Source organism: Balaenoptera borealis (genome assembly GCF_965194805.1).
Source record: "Balaenoptera borealis genome assembly, chromosome: 10".
NCBI lineage: Eukaryota > Metazoa > Chordata > Mammalia > Artiodactyla > Balaenopteridae > Balaenoptera > Balaenoptera borealis.
In genome coordinates this window covers 59,282,892-59,303,957 of record NC_138874.1, presented here as the reverse complement: position 1 = coordinate 59,303,957, position 21,066 = coordinate 59,282,892, and the positions used below count along the sequence as shown (strand labels likewise).

Here is a 21,066-nt window from a genome sequence, read left to right as displayed (position 1 = left end):
GCTGTGTCATTTTACATTCCCACCAGCAATGTATGAGAGATCCAGTCATTCTGCATTCTCATCAGCACTTGTTACTGTCATCATTTAAAAATTTTAGCTAATTATCACATGTTCTAAATTTGCACTCTTCTGATGGCTAAAGATACTGAAAATGTTTTATATGCTTATTTGCCATCTTATGTATCCTCCTTTATCATTTACCATTTTAACATTACCTGAAAAGGGAATATACAATATTTCCAAGTGTGTAGTTAATAAGCTCTTTTACATAGTATGAGAAGGATAAATATACAAAAAGTTAATGACGCTTTATGAATAAAAAGTGGAGACAGACACATAAGTACAGAAAATATAATCTAATTTATTTAGAAAATATCATTATAGGGATCATTTGATTAAAGCTATTTATTATGATAACCCAGAAAAGGGACTTAAAAGTCATAGGGCACGCATCAGATGCTGTCAGTGCCCCTCCCATATCCTTTGGACCTAACAATTTCCCCTGGCTCCAGGCTTCCAAAAGCTAGAAGCTTCCTCTCTGTGCCAGAGGGATTTTCTCCTGAACTGGTGAAAGCTGCTATGCCCACCTGGGCACTAGGCAGGTGCACAGCCTTCCAAATTGCACTCCACAGCCAATAACAGGAAATATACTTGCATTTCCAGTGAGTTAATTCTGAAATCGATTTCAACATTGATTTTTCTCAAAATTTCCCCACAGGATAAAGCCCCAGTAACTTATCGTGGTAGTTCGATTAATGACTTTTTATTAGCTGCTTTGTGTTCCCTGAATCACCTCCTGCCACCCTTGCCAAAGTTACCTACATCTTCCAAATTGGCTACTTGTTTTAAAATCCTTGTTCTGGGTTCTGCTGCTGGGAAAACCTATAAAAATTAAACCACCCACAAAAACAAAATAAGTCTCATTAAAAATAAAAACATTTAAAAAAAGTAGTGACAAAAAAGTAGTGACAATAAGATGTATAAATTTTCCTTTATCTATTTAATTTTTCTTCTTATTACTATTAAATAAAGTCACTACTACAGAACTCTTCAACTGTAAGTTAACAGCACTTTGCATACTGGAACAATTTCTAATATGTAAATTAAATCAAAATTCAATAGTGAAAATTTATAGATGCTTATGACTACAAATGTAAGAAATTTTCAACCTGTGAAATGTAATAATTTCAACTTCTAGATTCAATGTAACATGATTATAGAGAACACAGAAAACAAACACATCAAGGGTTATTAGAAAGCTGCAGTAATCAGGGCAGCATATTGGAGACAGGATAGACATATAGATCAATGGAACAGAACACATAGTACAGAAAAACAACCATATAATTGATTTTTGAAAAAAGTACAAAGGCAATTAAAGCTATTTAAAAAGACTTCAGGAAAGGGTACTGGCTGGAACAAGTGGATACCCATATGCCAAAGTGGGGATTAAAAAAAGAACACTGTTCCATATCTCATCCTACAAACACAAAAATTAACTCAAAATGGAACACAGACCTAAATGTAAAAACTAAAACTATAAAATTTCTAGAAGAAAATATAGAAGAATATCTTTCTGACCCTCAATTAGGCAAAGAGTATCACATAAAAACATTATCTGTAAAAAACAGACTGATAAATTAGTAAAAACTTCTGCTCATTGAAAGATACTGTTAAGAAAATTAACAGACAAGAATATAATGGGAGGGCTTCCCTGGTGGTGCAGCGGTTGAGAATCTGCCTGCCGATGCAGGGGACACGGGTTCGAACCCTGATCTGGGAAGATCCCACATGCCCCGGAGCAACTGGGCCCGTGAGCCACAACCACTGAGCCTGTGCGTCTGGAGCTTGTGCTCCGCAACAAAGAGAGGCCGCGACGGTGAGAGGCCCGCGCACCGTGATGAGGAGTGGCCCCCGCTTGCCGCAACTGGAGAAAGCCCTTGCACAGAAACGAAGACCCAACACAGCCAAAAATATATATATAAATAAAAAAAATAAAAAAAATAAAAAAAAAAGAGAATATAATGGGAGAAAATACTTGCAAATCATATATCTGACAAAAGACATATTCAGAAAATATAAACAAATCTCAAAACTCAATAATAAAATGAACAACACGATTTTTTAAAAAGATCTGAACGCTGCTCTAAAGAAGATACACAGATAGCAAAAAAAAATAAAAATATGTTCAACATCATTAGGAAGTGTAAATTAAAACAATGAAATACTACTTTACCCCTGTTACAGTGAATAAATAACAAAAGCTAACAATACCAAGTGCTGGCAAGAATGTGAAGCCAATAAAACTGTTCATACACTGCTGGTGGGAATGTAAAATGATACAGCCACTTTGGCAGTTCCTTATGAAGCATGTGATCCAACAATCTTACTTCTAATGGAATGAAAATGTATGTCTGTATAAAGAAATTTATACAGAAATGTTTATAGCAGATTTATTAGTAATCACCAAAACTGGAAACAATCTAAATATTCCTCCATTGGGGATGGATATACAAGTTGCAGTACATCAACATGACGGAATACTACTCAGCCATAAAAGAAACAAATTACGGATACTCAACAAAAGGGATGACAATCTCTGATGCACTTATGCCAACTAAACGAAACAAAATTCAAAAGCTATGCACTATATGATTCTATTTATATGTGTCAGGAACTCAAGTGAGTTGGAGAGAGGCAAGCTGCCAGGTTTCAGAGTAGTCGATTAAGACAATAAGCCAGGGCATTCCCTGGTGGTCCAGTTGTTAGGACTCTGCGCTTTCACCGCCCAGGGTGAGGTTCAATCCCTGGTCGGGGAACTAAGATCGCACAAGCCTCGCGACAAAAGAAAAAAAAAAAAAAAAAGACAAGCCAAAGTGAAAGTAATAATTAAGTCTTTCATCACTTACTGTAATACTATAAGAAAGATGGTGAATCGGAGAAAGTGTCAGCTCCCCACTGCTCCACTTTCCCCCAAGGACCAGTACACTGGTCAAGGATCAGGTGAATCTGCACAGATGCAGGAGTTGTTTCACTGCCAAGGGAGCCCCCAAAAAAGGGTCCTGCAGTTTTAAGACCCTGGGTCTGGGGTAAGATGGAAGGGGGAGAGCTAGGTGTAGAACAGTATTGAGTTCTAAGTCACAGTACAGAAAGGTGTCTCCAAAGTTCTTTGTCACTTCCCTAATAAAAAAGTCTTGACAGAGGCATCTAAGCCAGGCCTCAAAGAGAAGCCCCAGATAAAGGGGCCTCCAAATGAAGGTGCTTGGGCTAGGAATACTGACATGTGTAAGAGCATAGCTGGCCAGGTGGGATGAGTCCTTGACTGCAACTCCCTTCAGAGACAGCAATTCATTGGCTTTACACCAAGTCTGGTGTGGGGAAGGCAGCTTTCCCACATAAACCCCACCAAGTAAAATCTTTGTAGATCCCTATGATTGGCCTGAAAAATCACACACAGGTTTTTGGCCAGGAGTTAAATTCATCAATATGAAACACTGGAAAATGGAAAACTGTAGAAACAGAAAACTATGATATGGAATTTGATTTTACCTTGTTTTAAAAGCTAACAACAACAACAAAAAAGGTTTGATGCTGATTCACAGACAAGGGCAGAAGACACGAGACCCCTGGGTGAAAGGCAAAAGATTATATTTTACTCAAGTCAAGGCACACGAACATGGGCATATTCGCACCAGTTCCCCTTGCCCCAAGTCCTATGCAGGTAACAGGATGGTTCAGATAGATGCTATGTATGCACTCACTGGGTTTGCGCTGGCAGGTGAGGAACATAAAGCTTGGGGAATCTACCAATTTTATAGCAAACAGTAACTAAGTCTGCTCTTTGTCTGGGGAGAGACAGTAACCTCATGTTTTAAGTCCACCAGCTATATAAATAATACTGAGAAATGTCCTAGGAAAGAGAGCAGTCAGAGCCTTACAGTCTTGGCACACCAAGCAAGGAGGTCTGTCTCTGCCAACAAAAACAGAGCAGTGATCGCTAGGAGCTGCGGTGGGGAAAGGCTGACTACAAAAGAGCACAGGGGCAGTTTTAGGGTGCTGGAACTAAAACATATCTTGCTCCTGGTAGTGGCTACATGACTGTGTGCTTATGTCAGAACCTATACAACTGTACATTAAAAAGGTCAATTTTATTTTATGTACGTTACACCTAAAATTTTTTTATGCAAAACAATACTGGGGGGAAAAAAGGTAAATCTTTTAAAAAAGAAAAGGAAACGATACCTAGGACTTTGTGGAAACATCCCCAGTGGCCTTTTCTCCATATGTCTTCTTTCGATTGCCAACTACTTAACAATGTTTCCAGCATTCATTTAAAGTTAATAAATTAAACACTTTTAGATATATTTAAATCACCTATTCAGACTTATTAAATCAGAACTCACAGTTTCTAAATCTCTTGGTTTTTACAATAATTTCTGAGAAAGAAAATAGCTTAAATTAAATTTGTAAAATAAATTAAAAATATAGTTCACTGTTGCCTTTCAGCTTTCTAAATTAAGATATCCAAAATACCATAACATTTAGCAAGTTTCCCTTCACCCTCCCTACCAATATTAACTGACAAACAATAAATTTTCAAAATCATTTAATTGCCATTGTTCATGTTTCTCCTGTTGACCAGTGATCTAAACATTCATTTTAGTTAAGAAGGTTTTTAATAGAATGTAACATCTGTTTTATGTTACATGGGAGACAGCAAAATTCTTCCTCTCTGACTGGATTATTAATGGTCGTGCCTTCTATGGAGTTATTCTCTTCATCCGCATCCCCACACTAGCTCTCTAAAGTGCAACATACCCCCTGATGTAATACATTTTCCTGCTAACTGTACAATACTGTAGACACCATAACTTTAATGTGACATGCTGGTATTTCTTTTTTAAACCACAAATGCATTTCTTATTCTTGATCACAAATTTAAATTTCCTGTATATTCCCAGCCCACCAGGCATTTTTTGTTTAAAACTGCTGAATAAAAATAGGTGAATTCAATTTTTTGACTTGTCATCTCTTTTTTTTTATAGACCTCTCTCCAACTCTTAGAACGGAAAAGTGAAAAGATATTTCTTTTTATCCTTTTACTATTAAATCAACTTAAGCTTAAAACACTGTAAACTACTTCTACTCCTTAAGAGTGATATAAGTCCAGGACACACATAAAATTATTTAAAATAATATGTTTGCATTAAATTCAAGACAAATACCTTTAATAAAGGCATTCTTCAAGTGTTCATCTCTATAATTATTTTAACATGAATATCTTTTTGTTTTTATCTTTAAAAAGTCCTCAAATTTGACATATATTCCTCATTTTATTTCTGAGGTTTACATCAAGATTTGAGACCATCTTAACATTTCACTGATTAAAACCAAAATAAAATAATATGCCAAATGGAGTTTTTGTTGTATTTCTACTACCTTCAGTTTTTCTTGTACAATATTTTGTCCTTTATGAATGAATTCTGACAAAATTGAGATAAACCACGTAACTATTAATGATTCTCAATTAGTTCTTCTGTTCATTTCCCTTGCCTAATTCTAAGAAAACTACATATGGTTTAAACCACTGGTATTTTTTGCTTTCTGCCAATACACAAACCATCCATTTTTTGTGTTGAAAACACTCCCATGAATAATTATAATAGTCTCCAAAGAGACCAGATGGTAATAAACACTAGAGCAGATTTGGAAGCTAACCATAAATTTACCTTTTCATAGTCTCACCATCATAATATAGTTCTTTGTGCTTATACCATTAAAAAAAAATACTGGTGATAGAAACAATATGAGTATACTTTGCACTTAAATAAAAAGATACACAGTAATGTTAAGGTCTTTCATAACTATATATACCTCCCTCATTTCATATTGTTATCATCAACAATTTTTAAGAGAGCATCAGCTTGATAGAGTATGACATTACTAATGACATTATATAGTAAATTTTTACATTAGCAAAATTACTATTAAAGTAAAACTTAAGAAATGTGATCCAGCTAAAGGCAACAAACGATTTCAAAGTTAAAGAAATAGAAATATAGGCTAATGTTACATAGAATTACCACTGATTTTTATTTTGTTATTCTTCTGGGATATTAAATTATTCTGGCTTTCCTACTTCAATTGAAGTAGAATGACTTAAATAATCATTTATCAATATATTTATTTTAGAGTATCATATTTCTGAGAAATAAAAATTAAGAATGGTTTTCAAAACTAGAAGCATGATACGAAAATTTCAAAACACATTGTGGTATATAAGATTGAAATTCAGGCATTTCCCTGCATCTGTAAAAAACAAAAATTAGCCCAAGAATTAGCTTATTTTTGTACTTTTTGATGTAAGCTACAATAGTAAATTATATTAACTATATTTTCTGTATGCATTGCAATATTGCTACCTGTAATGTTTCTGGTATTAAATTATTCTTACAGCTCAAAGCAATAAATATATAAAGTCACATGGCAATGGAAGGATAGAGACAGAAAACAAATAGAAATAAAAATAAGAGGAAAGAAAAAGTACGCTTAAATAAAAACAGGAAATATGAAAGGGGGGGTGGTGGGGGAGAGACTGCAGAAAACCAGAATAAAAACAATGGCTGTCCAAAAGGTATTTATCTTTTTGGTTGCTATTGTAAATGAGGTTTATAGTTTGTTTATCCCGTCTATTAATTTAAGCACCTAAATATTTTAATTTTAAATCCACCTAATTTATTAATTCTTTGTTTACAACAGTATTCACTTCATTCTATTGGGGTTTTCCACAACAGACTCAACAAAGGTAGTGTTAATTTTATTTTCCTATTTTATCTATAAAATATGATATTGGCATTGGAGTTGAGAGAGACAGATTCTACTAAGAAAACATATATCTATTTTCTTTAATGGAAGTTGTTTTAGCATCTCCATAGAAGATCCTATTTCTCTTTTGTTTTATTGCTATGAGACCAAATTACAGATTTTGTAACTCTGAACCATCCTTGCATTCCCAGAATTAACTTCTCAACTTGGTCACTGACAATTATTAATGTGGTACTAAATTTATTTCCAAATATTGTATTTGGGCTTTTTTTCACAACAGTCATAAATAGTATTAACCTATACTTTTAGTTTTATGTTTCCTTATTTTTCTTTCTGCTATCCTTGTTGGGTTATGGTATCAATGGGAGACCAGCTTGAAAGAAAAGAATCTAGAAGGGTTTTTTGTCTCCTATGCTGCCCAATGGTTTAATTATCTTAGAATAATCTGATGTTCACAAGTCTGGTGTATTTGCCAAGTGAAGTCACCTAGGATTTTTACTCTTGTGGAGAGGAGGTTCGTTGATAATCTGCTCTATTTCTTACATGAGCATTACACCACACAGATTTTTCTCTTTTTAGAATGAATTTTGGTAATTTATTTCTCTCAGAAAATAGTTCACTCCATCCAAGTAATTCATGTCATCCAGAGAAATGTAAATGTAAACTTTCAATGAGATCTTACTTTTTTCACATCATACTGATAAAGAAGACCCTGATTATATTCTGAATTGGTAAGGATGTATTAAAACAAACATATGCATTCAGTTCTGATAGGAATAAAAATTGGTAAAATGTTTTATGTGGACAAATTTGACAATTTTTATAAAAATTTACCATGCTTATGCTTTCAGCCAGCAATTCTTATTTCTAGGACTAAATTATAAACATACACAGATGGAAGGGACGTCCCTGGTGGTCCAATGGCTAAGACTCCGCGCTCCTAACGCAGGGGGCCCAGGTTCAATCCCTCGTCAGGGAACTAGATCCCACACGCTGCAACTAAGAGTTTGCATGCTGCAACTAAAGATCCTGCATGCCACAACGAAGATCCTGTGTGCTACAACTAAGACCTGGCACAGCCAAATAAATAAATATAAAAAAACAAAAACAAAAAAACCTATTCAGATGTAACCTTCTATGTGACTCCCACATAGGAAAAAAAAAAGATATACAGATGGAAAATGACATGCATATTAAGGTACTCCTAAAATATCTTTGTAAACCATCTAAATGTTAAACAGTAAGAGATTCATTAAACAAATTATAATACTGGGACTTCCCTGGTGGCGCAGTGGTTAAGAATCCGCCTGCCAGTGCAGGGGGCACAGATTCAAGCCCTGGTCCAGGAAGATCCCACATGCCGTGGATCAACTAAGCCCATGCGCCACAACTACTGAGCCTGCGCTCTAGAGCCTGTGAGCCACAACTACTCAGCCCGCATGCCACAACTACTGAAGCCCACGCACCTAGAGCCCATGCTCCACAACAAGAGAAGCCACCACAATGTGAAGCCTGCGCACCGCAACTAGAGAAAACACGCGCACAGCAACGAAGACCCAACGCAGCCATAAATAAATAAATGAATAAATTTATTTATTTATTAAAAAAATTATAATACTATCATAGAATGGACCATTATAGTCATTAAGAAGAATTAGCCATATCTATTTCATACTGGTATGGAACAATCTCCAAGATATACTATTAAGAAAAAAAAATCAAAATACAAAACTGTGTATACAGTGTAACATATGCAGAAAATATACATTAATAGATATGCACATAGCTGTAAAGAAATAAAATATTTCTGGAAGAACACAAGAAACTTGTTACGGGAATCACATCTAACTATGTGAACTGGGTGAGCAGAGTATGGGCACAGGAAGAAAATCTACTTTTCCCTACATACTCTTGTACTTTTAAAATTTTGGACTTTGTGCCTCTTAGTTATCTGTTGCTGCCAAACACAGTGAGTTAAAATAAGAAACATAACATTATATAGTTTTTTTTATGGGTCAGGAATTTGGGAGTGGTTTAGCAAAGCAGTTGTGTCTCAGGGTATCTCATTAGGTTATGGTGACTGGGGCTGGCTCCTGCACATGGCTAGCATGTTGGTGCTCGTTGGTGGTAAAAAACTTTAGTTCGTTGTCATGAGGGCCTCTCCATAGGCTGACTGAGTCTCCTCATGACAAAGCAGTTGACTTTCTTATTATGGGCATCCAAAAGAAAATAATGTGGAAGCAACAATACCTAGCCTCAGAAACAGCCCATCATCAATGCCACACATCAATGCACATCATCAATGCCACACACAATTCTAACACATTCTATTTGTTAGAAGCAAGTTACTAAGTCTGGGCATACTCAACAACAGGGAAATTAGGCTCTACCTTTTAAACGAAAGAATGTCAAAGAACTTGAGAGAGATACTTTAAAAACCAAAACATGCATATTGTATTTTGGTAAATACAAATAGAGTAACATTAGAAAATTTAATTAAAAGATGTATTTAATTCTGTGGAAGACAAACTTTTTTTGACTGCATCACACGGCTTTGTGGGATCTTAGCTCCCCAACCAGGGATTGAACCCAGGACCTCAGCAGTGAAAGCACTGAGTCCTAACGACTGGACCACCAGGGAATTCCCAACAAACTTTTATCATTAATCAAAAGGATGACAGAGAGTACTGGGAGATTTAACTTTTATGAAATGACAACACATACTTCAATCCCTACATTTCTATGTAAAATCCCACCCATAACACTATACTTCTGAGAAGTCACAGTAGGTAGAGCAGCAATTTAATAAATGTGTAACTAAAGGACTATTTTGAAAATGGCTCTCAACAGTGCAATATATCCATGTGTACCACCTATTCATATAAATATGTTGTGAAAACAATGAGAAATTAAATCACATAATCTTTAATGATGATGATGATACTGAAGTTTAATAACATCAGTGATGCTATTAAAGGTGCTGTCTGCCAGCACCTTACCTAGTAGTACATACTCTTCCTTTTTTTATTTTACATTTCACCCTCACAATCCCAAGTGTACAGTGCCCATTTTACAGTGTACAAATGAGCAAACGGAGGCACAGGAAGGCTAGGAAAACTTGCCCAACGTCATCTACAACGAGAAGTTTGTCATGTATTCTAAATATATGGTTCCCAAAACTAAGTGCCACATTCAAGAAATATACTGTTCTTAGCCCATTTTCCTTCATTTGGAATAATCTTTTTACATTATTTTCCCTAAGATTGTGTTTTGGTGGCTCTGTAAAACTACATGACACAAACTGAATTTACTTTAAAAAAACAAAGCAAACTGTTTTCTCTCCCAAGTTCTCCAATTGTAGAACTAGGTAAACACACACACTGACTCACATACAACTGGAAAACAAAAAAGAGGTTACTGTCATTTTTTCTTTCTTTACATTTCAATTTTCTAAAATGTGTTCTAAGTTTAACAATTAAAACCACTGAAAAAATGTTAAGAAACCCTACAAATAAGGGGGTATGAGGGTGAAGTATCAACCTGCCACAACTTCCTACATGAAAGGTTTGATTAGACATAGAAGAGCCCAAAGGCTGAGCTTGCTACTTCCACCGACTATACAGTCACTCCAAAAGTACGAGCCCTATCAAGTCAGCTTTGTACATGTCCCCAGCAATGTACATTACTTGTAGTCACTGCTGCTATAAAATTAACCTTCATCCCATAGGGGCCTAAAGGAGATGGTTAAGAATTGATAGTTCCTGCTTTAAAAAAATGCAACACTGACTACGTTATTACTGACTACAATCTTTCACATTTAGTATAATTTTCCTCAGGGTAGGATTAAATCTATAAGTTTGGGGAAGGGAAAATGACCTACTCTAAATAATTTAAAGTACTGCTCTATATACTTAGACTTTCACCATTTCAGACAAATGACACATTTATATAAATGCTTCACAGAGATATTACTTTTTAGTTCCCCGGTATTTTTAGATAAATCACATGGTTCAAATATTACTTTCCTAGGTGAGTTGTATTAGTCTACCTGATGAACATTTCATTCAATTTTTAATATAAGAGAAGGTGACGGGAATTCCCTGGTGGCGCAGTGGTTAAGCATCCACCTGCCAATGCAGAGGACAGAGGTTCGAGCCCTGGTCAGGGAAGATCCCACATGCTGTGGAGCAACTAAGCCCGTGAGCCACAACTACTGAGCCTGCGCTCTAGAACCCCCAAGCCACAAGTACTCAGCCCATGTGCCACAACTACTGAAGCCCGTGCACCTAGAGCCCATGCTCCGCAACGAAAAGCCACCGCAACGAGAAACCCACACGCCACAACTAGAGAAAGCCTGTGCAAAGCAACAAAGACCCAACGCAGCCAAAAATAAATAAATTTAGTTTAAAAAAAAGAGAGAGAGAAGGTGACAACTGTTACATAAAGCACGAATCTCTAGTGGTCCATAAATATGAATAATTACTATTCTGAACATAACTGAAAGTAATCTGATCTATCTAATGAAACATATTATTTAATTGTGCATATTTGCATAAATTATATGCCATCTTCATAAAGGACTATAACTGGTATTGCTTTCATAAAATCAAACCTCTCCCTTTGCCCTGGGGCCCCCTTCCCGGTCAGATGGCGGGCAAGATGGCTGGGTGTGCACCGTCCTCGAACCCACAAGCGAGCAGATCCTCCGAGCCTCTCAGGACTCCGGTCCACGCCATGGCGGATTCCGAGCGCCTCTCGGCCCCCGGCTGCTGGGCCGCCTGCTCCAACTTCTCACGCACCCGACAGGGAATTCTCCTGTTTGCTGAAATTATATTGTGCCTGGTGATTCTGATCTGCTTCGGTGCCTTGACATCAGGATACTCCTCCTTGTCAGTGACAGAGATGATCTTTGCTACTCTCTTCTTTGTCGTCTACATGTGTGACCTGCACACCAAGATACAGATCATCAACTGGCCTTGGAGTGATTTCTTCCGAACCCTCGTAGCGGTCATCCTCTACCTGATCACCTCCATTGTTGTACTTGTTGAGAGAGGAAACCACTCCAAACTCGTCGCAGGGGTACTGGGCCTAATCCCTGCATGCCTCTTTGGCTATGATGCCTACATTACCTTCCCCTTGCAGCAGCAAAGACATACAGCAGCCCCTACTGACCCTGCAGATGGCCCAAAATAGGTGAACTCCCTTCATTTCTCTCAGCAACCTGCAAATAACACTGCCATCGAAATAATTCCTCCCAGCTCACAACTGAGGTAAAAGTGCCTTTATCGAGAAAATTTGTCTTCCAGACTGCCAATCAACTCCTCTGGTTATGGCCACCTTTATGGGTGTGCCTAGGTTCCCCTTCCTTCTGCAGTATCCAAACGGAGACACCAGTTCTGCCTCGACAATGCCCCCACCTAAGCCACAAAATGACGGAAGAGGGTCCCTCAGATTTCAGGACTCCAGGGCCCAGGTTGTAACCCATTCCAAACAACCTCCTCAGTGTCCGTGTGTGTGTGGGGGGGGGGGGAAGGGGGCTCTGTGGAGGAATAAATAAATAATAAGCAGATTATTAGGGGGGAAAAAAATCAAATCTCTCTAAGTTTCTTATTTTGCCAGATCTCAAATTTTTAAATCCTCAAAATTTTCAGTTTTCTGTTACATGTTGTTAAATCACTTCTAAATACACAAACAGTAAACAGCAAAGTTCTTCAATTTAACTAGACACCACATGCAATCAACCTGCTACGCCTACCAAGAACAGAGCTTCTCAATGGTGAGCTAACTTTCACCCATCCATCCAATCTTCTTCTCCCTTATGTGAAAAGCCCACTGCAGAGCCGTTAATTTTCACGTAGAGATTTTGTGAAAGAAGGAAATTATAGCTGTCATGATGGGATGGACAGCAATTACTACCAAGTGAGGTCTATGAAAATGAGGCCAAGGATTGTATCACTGCATACTGGATTCTAAACTCTTTACATGGGAGGGATTCAGGTAGGACAGTAGAATGAGATAAGGCTCCTTAGGTCAATTTTTCATTTTACCTCACAAACTCCGTGTACACATGCATACATATTTATCTTTAGGGCCAAACATACACATAGTTTAATTTCAAAAAGAGAAAATATACCTCATCCTATTTACTTTGCACTTATTTCAAATTTCATTAACAGAAGATCAGGCCTTTCATTTCCTAATAATATAAATATTAAACAGGTACATATTTAAATAACTTTATAAATCAATGTGAATACATGCTCCTGAAAATGCCGAAGATGGAATAAGAATATTGACTGGTACAGAAATAAAATTAGAAAATAGGAAGTTACTGGCTCTTAATGGATGGCAACAATGCCTCTGAGGGGGAAAACAAAAGACAAGAAGTAGGGAATAGGGGTTCTCAGTATTTGGTCACCTATAAGCAGCAATGCACAGGATAGTACCTAGGAAGCCAGCATTTTGGCTCACTTTCTTACAGTTAAAGATGACTAGCAGGCAAATTAGTAGAACCTGGAAAGTAATATCACAGATTCTCAATTTGACAATTCATTATTATAGATTCCAAAAGTTGATAGTGAACTACAATACGCAGACTATATCTATGAAGAATGAAGAGCAATTTCCTAAGATTTAAGACAGATGCCTGATTCATTTACAAATTCAAAATTTTTATCAATAAGCTGTTATATTCAAGAGCCTATTCATAAAGTACTGTTACAATAAAAACTGTCTTAAACATTTTCTTTTACATAATTTGAATTTCTTCCAGTGGAATCAAGAACATTTTGCAATAATACTCAACTTAAAATTTAAAAAAAACCATTATTTTCCTATACGCTTTGTCTTGGATATTATCAACTAAATTCAGGGTTTAATGGGGAACTTTAGATGATTAGCAAATGCTTTAAAATTCCTTATTTATATAGCACAAAATGTACTGTTAAGCAAAATTCAAACCTTTGTTTTAAGCCTCAGAAGTTAGCTAAATTGTTCATTGTTCCAAGTAACAATCACAATGTTATTTTATTCAGTATGGTGAATATCTTATGAGAGCATGTATTAAAAAGAATGTAAACATCTTGAATACCAACTTATAGAAAGGTATTCATTAGGGTCCCACATTTTACTTTATCATATCTATTATTTATGTGACAAATCACCATTGTATTACATTACACGTGTGAGTCCTTCAAATCAGAGATAGTTATATAACTAACTGAATATATAAGCACAGATTTTTAGGACACTATTGAAATGACTGCTTTTACAGAATAAATATAAACTTTTACAACTCCATGAAATAACACCAAAAATCAAACCCAACTAAAATAATAATAGTTTAACAGCACAGCTAAGCTTTTTTGATCATTTACCATGTGCCATGAACCTTCCTAGGTAATTTATGTGTATTACCACATTTAGTTCTCTTAATAAACTACAAGGTTACAGTGTTTTGAGTTATCATCTCATTTTACTTGTGAAGAAACTACTGCTCAAAGAGTTGACGGCCACTCAGTATGAAAGAGAAGAACCAGGTCTAGAATCCAGATCTTTGCCTCCAAAGATTATACTCTTCATTATAAACTTTGTTTATATTGCTGTCAAAATATACCAACGCATGACATTAAAAGAAAAAAATTCAATAATTAGATTAAAATAAATACCTATGCTCGTATAGAAATTATGCTCTTGCCCTGTCAAAACACTAAATAAAATTAATACAAACCAGAGAATCGAGCAGTAAAGAAAAATACAACTTTCTCATATAGGGTTATATCTATTAATCATTTCAATCACTCAAAATGTATTCACTGAAAGTCTTCCAAGTCACAGAGATTATTGGAGATGTTGAGGACACACAGTAGGGAACAAAACAAAGTGCCTGCCCTCATGATGCTTATATTTTAATGAATACAAAACTAATAAAAGAAGGAAAAATATTAAGATAATAAATTATAGCAATAGGCTAAAAAGGGAAAACAATTATGTTACCAACTCAACAACTATTCTTAATAAAATCTGTGAAAATACAAGGATTAGAATTATTCTTCCCTATCATGAAGCATATATCTTTGAGCTATTTCATGAGTTTGTAAATTGTATATTACTTACAGCAATAATTATTGCCTATAAAAAAAAAATCAGAAAATAAAATCTGTCCTGTAGAGACACAAATGAAATCCGCCACCCCACCGAAGTCAGTTTTGCAATATTTATAGATTGATTTCATGGACCACACATGTCTCCAGTCTTTGAATTCCCCTTTAAATAAATTGCAACATCTTACCTGTACACTAATTAGAGTTAAATAAAATTGTTGACATGTGTTCGTTTCATATCTGAGAGTCCCATTTTCCCTTTTAAGAATGTTAGCCTATAAAAGTACTATCATTATTCCCATTTTACAGAAGAGGAAACTGAAACTTGAAAAGGTTAGGTGACTTGGGACTTCCCTGGTTGCACAGTGGTTAAGAATCCGCCTGCCAATGCAGGGGACATGGGTTTGACCCCTGGTCCGGGAAGATCCCACATGTCGTGGAGTAACTAACCCATGCGCCACAACTACTGAGGCTGCGTGCCACAACTACTGAGCACACGCACCACAACTACCGAAGCCCGCACGCTCTACGGCCCACGTACCGCAACTACTGAGCCCGCGTGCTGCCAACTACTGAAGCCCGCGTGCGTAGAGCCTGTGCTCTGCAACAGGAGAAGCCACTGCAATGAGAAGCACACCGCAACGAAGAGTAGCCCCAGCTCACTGCAACTAGAGAAAGCCTGAGCTTAGCAAAGTAGACCCAACGCAGCCAAAAATAAATTTTTTAAAACAAATAAATAAATAAATAAAATATAAATAATAAATAAATAAAACATATTATTAAAGGAAAAAAAGGTTAGGTGACTTGCCCAAGTTTGTACTTGCCCAGCTTTGCTTATTGCACAGCACATTCCCTAAGCCACTACGCTGTGCTAAGCTAAAATTTAGACTATTTTTTTACTTTCTCTCAAGTATCTTAATGCCAGAAGTACCAAAGAAAACAGAAATACTCTAGAAAAGCTTGTCTTAAAAAACATGGCAGTTGACAGTACCACTATGTAATTTAAATGGCAAACACCATATTCATTGCCCAACCAACCAAAGAAATGAGACATTTTTCTCTCCCAGAAGAGATTTGACTTTATTTTTCAGTTCAAATAAATATATTAACAAGACATTTATTTTTAAAAGTTCCTGAAATCTAATTACAAAATAGAATGAAAAGGAATGGAATCAAGGCAAGAATTTTATCCCCTGAATGAAAGAAGATCCTGCAACTTGTGGTTTTCCTTACTGAAGCACTTGTTGCTTTGCTCTTAGGCAGGAGAGACAATCTCAAACTGTACCCGTGTTTAATGTCATACTGCAGGACAATGCACCACATTAAGGTTCATAAGTGTAAAAGGTATGTTTTCTTTCATAAAGTGGATAGTTTATGATGTGTAGGTGTAGATTTATACTATACAATCTCAGAGCACACCTTAACTACTGAGACAAAACTAAAAGCATGTTTTACTAACAGTGGCAAAAGAATCCCTTAACACAAGACATAAAATAAGGCTTAAGGACAAAAAGCAGAAAGAAAAGAAGAAGGAAAGAGAAAAGAGGAGGGGGAGATAAGGAAGGAAGAGAGAAAATATAGGTTTTGCTTTACATTAAAGAATCTGACTTAACATAGAAGGATATCACAAACAGATTAAAAATATCCTTCAGGAAAACAAAACACTACTTTCTTCACCTTAGTTTAGCTACTAAAATCTCTCACAGCCTTATTCAACAAAGAAAAAGATTACCAAAGAAGGGAGGTGTTAATTCATACTTAAATTTTTCAATTGCAAGGAGAAATTCACAATTTTAATACTCAACTTTATTTTGTAAGACCTAAGTTACTTAAAATTATTCATTAATCTTAAAATTGGCACTAAAAGGAACCTCCTCTTTAGTGACATAAAGGTTTGGCAAGACTCTGTGTTGTATCACCGTCTGCCACATCCTGCTCTGATATTTATAAATGTAGTTGCGCTATTGACAGTTCTGCAACTGCTCCAGGTGTAAGGCATTAGAAGGGAGAATTCTCTTTGATCACTCCAATGTCGTTTCTTCTCTTTAGATCTAAGCAGTCTGCACTGTTCCCAGATTCCGAGATATATCTACTAAAATGCCTTTTAATCTCTATATAGTTTTTTCAGGTGAAATAGGTCATAAAAAGAGATAATCAGAATAATATTTATTCATACAGGAAAGCCACACAGATTAACTGTTTTTTTTAAAAAAAAAGGTCTAAAAAAGAAAACATGAGGCTCTCAATTTTCATCAATTTTCATTTCTAAATACTATGACTTAATTGGAAATGCTACATGGTTCTTAAAATATCAACTTTACAATTCTGGGTTGAACATGTTTCTATTCATTCAAACATAATTGTATAAACTTTATAAAAAATGTTTTTAGATACTCAATATACAAAGAGTTTGGGAAAACTTTAAAACACAATTCTGAAAACTGGTTCATTACATGATGTTTGTATGAAAAAAACAATTAAAGCACCCCTCCCCCCTCCACACACCCCAGCAGCCATCCTGTATAAAACGTAAAAATACTGGCACAAGACAGTTCTCTCAAAATTTCATTAAAAACAAAACAAAACAAAACAAAACAAAAGCTTGGTTAAAATTTCACTAGAAGTTAAACATAGAGGCTTATCTAACTGAGAGAGATGAGAAAAAGAAAGATTGAAAAGTCAATAATGAGAGAACCAGGTGAGGAATTAGAAGTAAGGATATAAGAATTCAAGTGACCAAGAGAAACATTTAATACTTATGTGAAGAAAAGAATCAAATCTATTACTGATGGATTTATATAAATGATTAAGGAAGAAAATTTGTAATTAGGAACATATTTTACTTCCTGAAGAAAAATGGAGGAGAGAGGGCTATTGGGCAAGGAACCTATACACATTTAGTAGTTTTCAATAAATGATTTCAATTACAGCAAAGAAAGAAGTACTATTTTATCCCTAAGATCTTTGCTTTAAATGAGAAAGAAAAATCTACTTTATTTAGAAAAAATGGCAGTTATTAAAGTGGTAAGAAAATGATTACTCTTTATTATTGAATAGCAAATCATAAAAATCCATATAGCCTCAACACTTTGGGGGATGAGAGGAAGAAGAAATAATTGATTCCAACGATGATCTACTTATACTTCAGGTAACAGACTAAGAAGGCACTTAAAATATTTGATTAGATGCCCAGAACATATGCAAAAATGACTAATTTTTAACAGGTATAGAACATTAGAAAGATCAGTAAATCAATTTGCAGGAAGCTTAATAATGAACTTATATAACTTAAAACAATATAGGAATACCACATGTAGCTGCTCATGAGGCTTCTGAAAAACACGAGTCAGAAAAAAGCATATACTGCCATGGAGCAAAAAGATATCCAAACACCAAAAAAACTGCTGTCCCTCAGAAGCAAGAAGGAAAGAGTTGGTTTAATTAGAACTGTATTAAAAATGATGGCTACTTGATTCTCTCTGACAACCTCCAATTCTTCCCAAATTGAAGCAGACTGTAAAAACTGGAGAGAGTATGTGAAATGCTACTCAAATCTAACATATATGGACAAGTCAAAACTGAAGTCCATTAAGGAAGAGAGAGAAATCTCCAGTAAGGAGAGCAATCAGAAGTTTCCAGTTAGAACACCTGGGTTCTAATTCTGATCTGCTTAGTTACCAACCATGGCATTTTTATCTATCTTATATAATCAGAATCCTTTTCATTAAAATGAGATCACATCTTTTTTCCTATCTCACAGGCTGTTATGAGGCTCTGAAGGTTGAGAGAGCATACAATAGTATAAAATAAAGATTGCAAAGAGGTAATACAAATAAGTTAAGTAGGTACGTTTTTTTTTTTTCATATTTATTTATTTATTTTTGGCTGTGTTGGGTCTTCGTTGCTGTGCGCGGACTTTCTCTAGTTGTGGCAAGCGGGGGCCACTCTTCATTGCGGTGCGCGGGCTTCTCATTGCAGTGGCCTCTCCTGTTGCAGAGCACAGGCTCTAGGTGCGCGGGCCCCAGCAGTTGTGGCACGTGGGCTCAGCAGTTGTGGCTCACAGGCTCTAGAGCGCAGGCTCAGTAGTTATGGCATACGGGCCTAGCTGCTCTGTGGCATGTGGGATCTTCCCGGACCAGGGACCGAACCTGTATCCCCTGCATTGGCAGGCAGACTCCCATCCACTGCACCACCAGGGAAGCCCAAGTAGGTAAGGTTTATGAAAACCAATAGCCCAGCATAAGAACAGAAAACAATAGCCCACTGGCCTTAAAACAGAGTGACCAACTTTTTAGAATCCCAACACAGGAACAAATATAACAGACCAAAAAATACATATATAATGATAATTATGAAACAACTTGATGGAGTATGCAGCTCCAAACTCTTTCCAGAGAAGCATTAAAACAAAAATAAACAAACAAAACCCTATCAAGTACACCAACATATGTACTGTAGGTATTGCAGAAGAGAGAAAGGAGCAGAAAAAAATATTTGAAGACATATGGCCAAAAAACTCCCAAATTGATGAAACACATGAAACTACACATCCAAGAAGCTCAATGAACTCCAAGGAGAATAAACCCAAAAAGATTCACACCAAGACTTGACTAAATTATCAAAAGCTAGAGAAAGAATCTTAAAAGCTGAGAGAAGCAATTTGTCAAGAATAAGGGGTCCTCGATAATATTAATAATATTTCTAGAGCTTCCCTGGTGGCGCAGTGGTTAAGAATTTGCCTGCCAATGCAGGGGACATGTGTTCAAGTCCTGGTCTGGGAAGATCCCACATGCGACGGAGCAACTAAGCCCGTGCGCCACAACTACTGAAGCCTGCGTGCCACAACTACCGAAGCCCATGTGCCTAGAGCCCGTGTTCCGCAATGAGAAGCCACCACATTGAGAAGCCCCTGCACCGCAATGAACAGTAGCCCCCACTCGCTGCAACTAGAGAAAGCCCGTGCACAGCAACGAAGACCCAATGCAGCCAAAAATAATAAATAAATAAATAAATAAATAAATAAATAAATAAGCAAGCAAGCAAGCAAGCAAGCTGATTTCTCATCAGAAACCATGGAAGCCAGAAGGCAACGCTATGACATATTTCAAGTAATAAAAGAACTATCAACCAAGAATTCTACATCTGGCAAAACTATCCTTTAAGAGTAAAGGATAGGGAGTTCCCTGGTGGCCTAGTGGTTAGGATTCCGGGCTTTCACTGCTGTGGCCCAGGTTCAATCCCTGGTTGGGGACCTGAGATCCCACAAGTTGTGCAGCACAACGAATACATAAATAAATAAGAATAAAGGATAAATTAAGACATTCCCAGATAAACACAAAAGCTTAAGGAGGTTGTTAATAGTAACCTGCCCTACAAGAAATGCTAAAAGGAGTCCTACAGACTGAAATGAAAGGACACTAGACAGTAACCTAAAAACATAACAAGAAATAAAGAACAGTGATGAAGGTAACTACATAGGAAAACATAAAAGCCAGTATTGTATATATGTGCTACATCTTCTTTATCCATTCATCTGTTGATGGACACTTAGGTTGCTTCCATGTCCTGGTTATTGTAAACAGAGCTGCAATGAACATATTGGTACATGACTCTTTTTGAATTATGGTTTTCTCAGGGTATATGCCCAGTAGTGGGATTGCTGGGTCATATGGTAGTTCTATTTTTAGTTTTTTAAGGAACCTCCATACTGTTCTCCATAGTGGCTGAACAGAGTGAAGTCAGAAAGAGAAAAACAAATACCGTATGCTAACACATATATATGGAATCTTAAAAAAAAGGTCATGAAGAACCTAGAGGCAAGATGGGAATAAAGACACAGACCTACTAGAGAATGGACTTGAGGATATGGGGAGGAGGAAGGGTAAGCTGGGACAAAGTCAGAGAGTGGCATGGGCATATATACACTACCAAACGTAAAATAGATAGCTAGTGGGAAGCAGCCGCATAGCACAGGGAGATCAGCTCAGTGCTTTGTGACCACCTAGAGGGGTGGGATAGGGAGGGTGGGAGATGCAAGAGGGAAGAGATACGGGGACATATGTATATGTATAACTGATTCATTTTGTTATAAAGCAGAAACTAACACACCATTGTAAAGTAATTATGCTCCAACAAAGAT

General features: G+C 36.5%; 1 protein-coding gene and 1 pseudogene across 13 annotated transcripts in view; one reads left to right on the top strand and one right to left on the bottom strand.

Annotated features, from left to right (window-relative positions):
• ADK (adenosine kinase) overlaps window positions 1-21,066 on the bottom strand; it is a 499,862-nt gene that overhangs the window by 278,586 nt on the left and 200,210 nt on the right. The window lies entirely within an intron of this gene.
• Window positions 1,742-12,326, top strand: LOC309636338 (proteolipid protein 2 pseudogene; annotated as a pseudogene). The gene has a single exon. The product of its transcript is annotated as a proteolipid protein 2 pseudogene (transcript).